General features: G+C 38.4%; 1 protein-coding gene and 1 non-coding gene across 5 annotated transcripts in view; one reads left to right on the top strand and one right to left on the bottom strand.

The window, feature by feature from the left end:
• Positions 1–8,068, bottom strand: part of PTPRR (protein tyrosine phosphatase receptor type R) — a 248,144-nt gene that overhangs the window by 71,956 nt on the left and 168,120 nt on the right. The window lies entirely within an intron of this gene.
• TRNAM-CAU (transfer RNA methionine (anticodon CAU)) lies at positions 2,514–2,587 on the top strand. Its single transcript has one exon. It is a non-coding gene; the product is annotated as a tRNA-Met (tRNA).

The following is an 8,068-nucleotide window of genomic DNA, read 5'->3' as shown; positions in this document are numbered from 1 at the left end:
CCCAGCTCCAGGTTGAGCTGTTGTTCAGCATCTTAGATGTAGAGGGCAGTGTCACTGGCCCTCATATGTGGGATCCGAACTGGGGTCCTCTGGCGTCCCAAGCCAGCTCTTAACCAACGCGCCACTCGGCCGGCCCCTTATACTGTATTTTAGAATTCGTGCTACTTCTGCTATTGTTACCAGTGTAGTAGTTAAGAGTGAATTATAGAGCCAGATTGCCTAGGGTTCAAATTCAGACTGTGTGATCTTTGGCAAGTTACTTAACCCGAATGTCCATCAGTTTTCTCATCTGTAAAATGGGGATACAGCTGGTATAGTTACTTCATTAGATTGTTGTGAGGATTAATTGAGACAATACTTGCAAAACACTTAGAACAATCCTTGGCACATAATAGATGCTACAGAACTGGCATTGTTAATATTGTTTCTGCTACCACTGCTATTGCTAGTATCAAGACACTTTCAATACAGCTCCTACAATGACTGTAGCTTTCTCTGCAGGTATGTACGTTTATTGTGGTTATGAATTCTTCTGTTGTTGCTACTGCTGACTTATCATGGGTAGCTCCCACTGCTACTGCTACTGTTAGAACCACTGTCAGTGCTTGTTCCCGCTGCCTTTGCTACTGCTGCTCAATGCTACCAGCAATTACTATAGGTATGGTGTGTGAGTGTGTTTAGGTGTGTGTATGTAGTCTAGAAGGATGTAGGCAAAATGTTAATGGTGGTTATCTCTAAATTGACTGTGAAAAATTTCTATGTTTTTGCTTTGGCTTAAATATGCTTTCAAATTTCCACAGTAAGAATGTATTACTTGTATAGTTCATTCAAAATTGAAAAACATTAATACGGGCTGAAGAAACAGAGAGGTCTCATATTTACCAATATTATAGGCTGCCTCATGGCCAGTGCTATCCTTCCTGAGAAAGGAAGGGTGCAGAGGGCGCCCCTTCCCGGTGTACAGAAGGTTTCTTATATGTCATCCTATTATAAAACATGAAGAGACAGGACCGGGAGACACGATTTATTTGCCATCTAACTATGTACTAAGATCACATAAGGATTTAGTCACTGACTTATTTTGTTGTTATTTTTATCTCATGTCAAAACTTTCCTCATTTATCTTTATATTTAAGAAGAAATATTTTTGATAAGAGGAGAGCTCTTTTGTATATTTTAGCTGAACTGCTCCCAGGAGAATGTCCTTGGGTTGGCCCATAGCTCAGTTTTGAACAATTGTCCTGACATTGTCCTGAAAACAACCCCTGCAAGTTCTACTAAGAATAAATAAAGCACAATGGAGTAAAATTACCTACCAAATCTAGGAAAAGCAGTTATATTTTAGTCAGGAAATTTAAGGCCTTTCTTTTCAATGTATTACATTCTTATGCTTCTGTCATCAACAAATGTAGAATGTGGAAAAAATCCAAATTCCCCAGTTACTGATTTGGGGACTGAATACTGAGGAAAAAAAAGTATCAGTAGTCCTTGGGTGAGTTTATGTACACTGACAAAGTCCTTGCGGTACAAGTAGTATTCATAGAGCAGAGAAAATGAGAGAAAAGAAAGAAAAGCATTCAGAATAAGGTGATTTCTTTTTTTAGAATAATGGTAGAACAACCCTTAATCTATTTATTGTTCCCCTTACCAACTGTTCTGAAACTTTAAATGTCAAAGGGTGAAATATCTGACTCTATGAGACAGATGGGCCAAATGATTACTTTGTTTCTAGACTATTTTTCAAGTTCTAGGATGCATGGATTCACCCTTCAGGGCTCTAGCATAACCCTGGTTGAAGGCAAACTCAGTAAGTTTGTCTCTCTTTGGTAAGGAAGGGCACTTTTAATGCCTTCCTAAGCCTATATAGGGAAATCATAGTCAAATAGTATTACTTCTTATGCAGGCCCACATTATAGATGGATCATGATAACAGGTCATGTTTCCAACATTTCTTGGAAAGAGTATGTCCAGGAGGCCCAAGCTAAAACTCAGTAAGAAATTCTTCTCCTTATCCTTCTTTTTAAAAGTCTGCTTAATCTTTTTGCTTATATTTTAGTAAAACTTAATTCAAAAAATGTCATTAAGAATTCAATTCAATGTAACAAGTATCTATCATGTGCCTACTATAAACAAGACATTTTAAGGCAAAAAAATCAGGCTTCAAATTTGGGTAGAAATTTAAGGCCCTAGAAACGTATAAACAGTGATTTACATTTTGGGGTCTGGAGTAATTAGCTCCCTTGTTAAATGTAAAATCCTTGAGATCAGTGAGGGACATGGCTCCACTCCCATAGCCAGCTAGGTTACCTTGAACAAGTGACATAACCTCTTGGGACCATGGTTTCCTTTTCTGTAAAACAGGGATAATAATAGTAGGATTGTTTTGATATTTTGAGTATTATGTAAAGCATTTAGAACAGTGCCTGGAATGCAGTAACTGTTCAATAAATGTTAACTGTTATTATTATCATCTTGGGATAGCCTGTGTTTTAAAAATAGGGTTCCTTCTGGGCGGCCGGTTGTCTCAGTTGGTTAGAGTGCAGTGCTCATAACACTGAGGTTGCCGGTTCGATCCCTGCATGGGCCACTAAGCTGTGCCCTCCACAATTAGATTGAAATAACTACTCGACTTGGAGCTAACGGATCCTGGAAAAACATACTGTTCCCCAGTTACCAAAAAAAAAAAAATAGGATTCCTTCTTATTTATTTCTGTTTTCCCCTTTCTATTCTTTTCAATATTTTGAAATATACAGGGAATAGGTTGGAGAGGAAATGGAGGAAGGTAGAATGAGTTTTGGTGGAAAGAATATATATGTTAAAATTCCTAACAAGTATTAAAGATGTCACATATTAATTGATGTATATTTGATCATACTCATATATGGCTGTCAGAATGCAGTATAGTGGAAGAGGAAACCTTGAAATTGTTTCATAAACTTTAAAGGGCTCCATGCTGTCATGGAAGGATCCTAACTGGATGAAACTGAGTTCTGCGTCCTAGCTTTGATTTTGCCTCTCAGAAAATTAAATCACTCAGACACTTACTAGATTCAAAGGTCCTCCTAGCCAGAGGTTTTTGCTGAACAACTACTGCTTTTTATGGGAACATTAAAAAACTGTATTACTTTCAGGAAAAGGTGATTGAAGACTTTAGTCGTAACAGTAAGGTAAAATACAACTTTTAGAACAGGTTATAAAGGGAAAAAAACAGAATAATTAACTTCTAGGCATAAAGGATACTTAACATACAAGGTGTGATTTAAAAATACTGTGAATGCTGCTGCAAAGTGCCATCCAAAGGGGAAAGGCAGGCATCTTCAATACGGGAAGCGGCTCATCAAACCTTAGTGACAGTGTGTGACAGGTTTCAACTTGTTCCGGGCAGTTAGATGGGTGTGAACTACGGTTGAGAGAAGGTGTGTTTTGGGCTGGCCCAGTGGCTCAGTTGGTTGGGAATTGGCTTAGGAATGCGATCTCTGAGCAGCAGGGCCGCAGGTTCGATTCCCACATGGGCGGGTGATGCTGTGCTTGGGCTGAGCTGTCGATGGGCTGCTGGTAGGTGGCAGGATGGCTCAACTGGTGTAACAATAAGACAGCCTGTTCGATGGTGGGCTATGCCCACCCACAACTGGGACTGAGCTTGGCACCTTGAGCTGAGATGCCCCTGGATGGCTCAGTGGCTAGAGCATGCGCTCTTAACAACAAGGCTGCTGGTTCGACTCCTGCATGGAATGGTGGCTACACCCACCCGCAACTAAGATTGAACTCAGCACCTTGAGCTTAGAGGCCATGAGCTGCCTACAGGCAGCCAGATGGCTACTGGTGCCCTCCACAATGAACACTGAAGGACAACAACTTGGTGGGTCCCCCTCCCCAATTCCCCAGTTAAATCTGAAAATAAAAAAAAAAGAGAGATGTGTTTTAAAGTGTGCCATAAATCATCCTCCATCATGACAATGCTCTGTGCCACACATCACTTGTGGTATACGGCAATTTCTGTCAAATAAAAACATTACGTTGTGTCCTCATCCACCTTATCACCAGATCTGGCACTGTGAGACTTCTGGCTCATCCCCAAATTCAAAATGACCATGAAAGGTTTAAATTTTGAATACATTCAGGACATTGAGGCAGCCACAACAGCATAACTAAAGACACTCATGAAAGAGGACATCCAGAACTGCTTCAGAAAGTGGCAAGAATGATGGGATGTGTGTTCGAAGCGAGGGGAAGTGTTTTGAGGGGGACTAATGGCAATGTGTCTTTTACTGTAATACATTTTTTTAATTTAAACATTCAACATATTGTTTGATCATACCTTATATCAGAGTTAATCTGTAAAGAATTATAAAAAAATTTATAAATGAGTTTCTAAAAGAAGTTATCAGACACTTTTGTACTTTGATCAGGTTTTCTAAGTGGCCAATGTAAAATGTATCTGAGAGGAAGCACCAGCTTTACTAGGAATTATTTTTCTATTTATATTCAATTTAAACAGCCCTTGGAAACTCTAAAGATGTCTCAGATACTGAGGGCAATGATAGGCGGGCAGAATACGGTCTGGCTCTTTCACTGCACTGGTACAGAGGAATTGGGCTAAAAAAATGTCATAAAAATGCTTCCAAACAGGGCAATGGACATGACCCACATAAAACTGCCAAAGCATGAGAAAGACACGTGTACCAGAACATAACACGACCTGCTTTCCCCCTCAGGTCTCTGATCCATCTGGAGGGGTTTATCCAGAGCAGCCTAAATGAGGAAACAATTACATTAGTGGTCTTCAAACTCTTTTCAAAACTGGGGGCTCTTGGTTAAGAAAGAAAAGAAAACATTTTCTGCAAGGCCAATGAGCAGGACAAGTGTATGCACAGCTGGGCTCACTGAGGAGTCTGAAAAGGACCCAGGCCCCACCAGCATATCTCTCCCCCAAGGCTCTGCGGTGGGGGAGGGGCATAGTTGAAAACCACTGATTTAGATAAAAATATGAGATTATCTATAGCTAGCCATGAATCCAGCTATGATTTTGTGGTTGAGTAACCCAGTACTAACAGCTGGTTCCCACAGGATTTACGGTTCTTTGTAAATGAGCTAGTTAACTTTGTTTCAGTTCTTGCATTAGTGAAACACTGGAGGGTGTCTTTCAATATCCATGTCTTATAATCCTAATAATTTTAGTAATAAATCCAGTTACAGGAGCCCAGTGTTACATGGGAAGGTAAGAGCTGTTGGGGTAATGTGAGGCCAAAGTGAAACTGGTTTTAGACAATCATTGGAAACGTTTCTAGGTTTGCAATCCATGAGTTGTTTAGTTTCAGATGTCTGTTTCCAATAAGGGGCGTGACCATCGCTTTCATCAGAGGCTCCACCACTAGCTGCATAGTTATGGGAATGTCCCTGGAACTTGGACTAGGACCACTAAGATTGTGGTTCCCAAACAGGAATGGTTTAAATATATAAATATAAATATATACTAATTTACATATATTTGAATATATGTAGGCATTTAGATACATGTATTTAAATATGTGCATTTAAATATATATGTTTTTACCGCAATTTTTTTTTAAGTTGAGCCATCCTGCCACCTGTTGGCAGCTCAGTGGCAGCTCAGCTCGGGCGCTATGTATATGTTTTTATAAACAATTAAAACAGAAACAAACTCATAGATATAGACAACAAACGGATGGTTGTCAGATGGAAGGGGGGTTAGCGGGTAGGGTGAAAAAAGTGAAGTACATATTAGGAAGATTAAAAAGTACATATTGGTGGTTACAATATAGTCATAGTGATATAAAGTACAGCATAGGGAACATAGTCAATAATATTGTAATAATTATGTATGGTGCCAGGTGGGTGCTAGACTTATCAAAGGTATCACTTTGTGGTTATATAAATGTCTAACCACTATGCTGTATACCTGAAACTAATATGATATCGAATGTCAACTGTAATTGAAAAATAAAATAAATAAAAAATAAATGTGTGTGTTTTAAAATATATTTGTATGTGTATATATCAATATATGGCTATCATATGTATAGCTCTATAGCTATTTCCTCAACTCTACTCAGAGTGATTAAGGCTAAATTTTGGGGTTTGACTGTAGAATATTTTCTGTCTAGAAATTCTATCTACATTTAAAAAAATCTGTCTAGAAATGTTACAAAGTTTCCCTGGGGGATAGAATATGAAATTAGGTGGCAGAATCACTGCTTTAAGGTTCCTCTCAACTCTAAAATGCTACATTTTTTACTTCTTTCAAGAAGCCCCTGTTCTAATATATCACCTACTTTGAGACTATCAACATGTCCATCACAATCACTGCCACCAACAACAAGTGGGAATGAGGGAAGGGATTAAGTATTTATTAAGGTCCAATGTGCACCAGACACCCTGATAAGCAATAAGAATACAAGTGGCGAACGACATCATCTTTATCCCAAGGAGCCTACAATTTAGTTTATTGAATTACAGTTTAGTATTCTGAAGAATGACAATGACTTAGCAAAAATGTGTAGGGTCAAAAAATCATGTTTAAGCTATGTTTTAATTATTTTATGTATTATTAATATCTTTTAGAATTTTGACCTTCAAATGCCATTTGATTTTGTGCATACCCTCCTATGTCAGCAGGGATAAAAGTACTGGATGATATGTAACAATTAAACATATTTCAGGGAGCTGCTTGTTGACACCATATTAAAGATTTCATGAGACACCCTCCCCATCTTAGATTTCACTGGTATCACTGGCATACACAGAGAGGCATAGATTTTCACTTTCAGGGCATAGCGCTGTTTCAGTGCACCCCCTACAGGTCATACATGGTAGGATATACTTAAATCAGAAATAAGAACTCCTTGGGTCATCACTTTTTAAATAGTATTTGATGAGCATGACCCTCACAGCTCTCAAGGATTTTACACTTAATAAGGGAGCTAATTAATAATATATCTGTGCATATGCTTCCTAAATCTTTGTCAACCAAGCTCTTGGACTCGATCAGCCCAAATAAGGAATACATAAGAACTCCCCCTCCCCCATGCCCTATATTATATGCATAATGTTTTATTGCTTTATTCTTTGGTTGTCACCTGTTTAAGTGGAAGCACATTCACTTTACTCTGAACTGCTCCAACACCCAAGCCCTTCCCTTGTACTGTTATTGGCTAGAACAGGAGTTGTTTCTGTTAATATGTTTTCTTTCTATTAATTTCTGTCCCCTGTAATACATTTAACAGAGCATGAATTATGCAGATGGAGTAGAAAAGAAAACATTTTTAAAGCTGCGATAATACATTTTAAAGGATGGTTTAAATAGTGAAGTAAAATGTCTTCTACAAACAGTGATGGCAAATCAAGTAATTGTTACCATGGTAAAGATGATAAAGATCACTTGGATCAAGAAATTGGATGGAAGATTTTTTTCCTTCACAAAACTTTCATTATTTTTAAAAAGCTTAAAGTTTTAAAAAGTGCAATAGGAAAGTAAAGACAAGGATAAAGATAGTCACCCCATACAAAGCTCTACAGAATGTTCAAAGATGAAGAAATCTTGTGTATCATGGAGAAATTTGCGATCTCATTATCTGAGACCTCTGTCTAGATTTTTAAACCATCATTTTACAAATACAGAGTCATTCAGTGATATGACTGTTCTTGTCTTGATGCATATTTGTGCTGTTATAATAGGTTCAGGATAGAATCTCTTCAATTTTACAAGAATTAGACATTGAACAGGAACAGAGAGGCCACGGACCTGAGAAAACCTCCACTGGTCACATGAAGTGGTTGGCGAAACTCAGCATCCAGAAATGAAATGGCAAGTGAGAAGTTTTCCCTGTCCTGGGGCTTTCTAGAACTAAATGGACATTTTAGAGAGGAAATAGATAAGAGGCTAACGCTGATGAGTGAGGTTTAATTATTCAGCCAATATTTGAAGAATCCCCAGTACATGTGTCAAACTAGGAATTAGGGAAACAAAGATGATGAGCTCTTAGGAGATTCTAAGAGAGAGGAGAGAGAGAGAGAGAGAGAGAGAGAGAGAGAGAGAGAGAGAGAGAG

The sequence above is a fragment of the Hipposideros armiger genome, unplaced genomic scaffold (genome assembly GCF_001890085.2).
Source record: "Hipposideros armiger isolate ML-2016 unplaced genomic scaffold, ASM189008v1 scaffold_166, whole genome shotgun sequence".
NCBI classification, from domain to species: Eukaryota; Metazoa; Chordata; class Mammalia; order Chiroptera; family Hipposideridae; genus Hipposideros; species Hipposideros armiger.
This window is presented reverse-complemented; position numbering and strand designations above follow the sequence as displayed.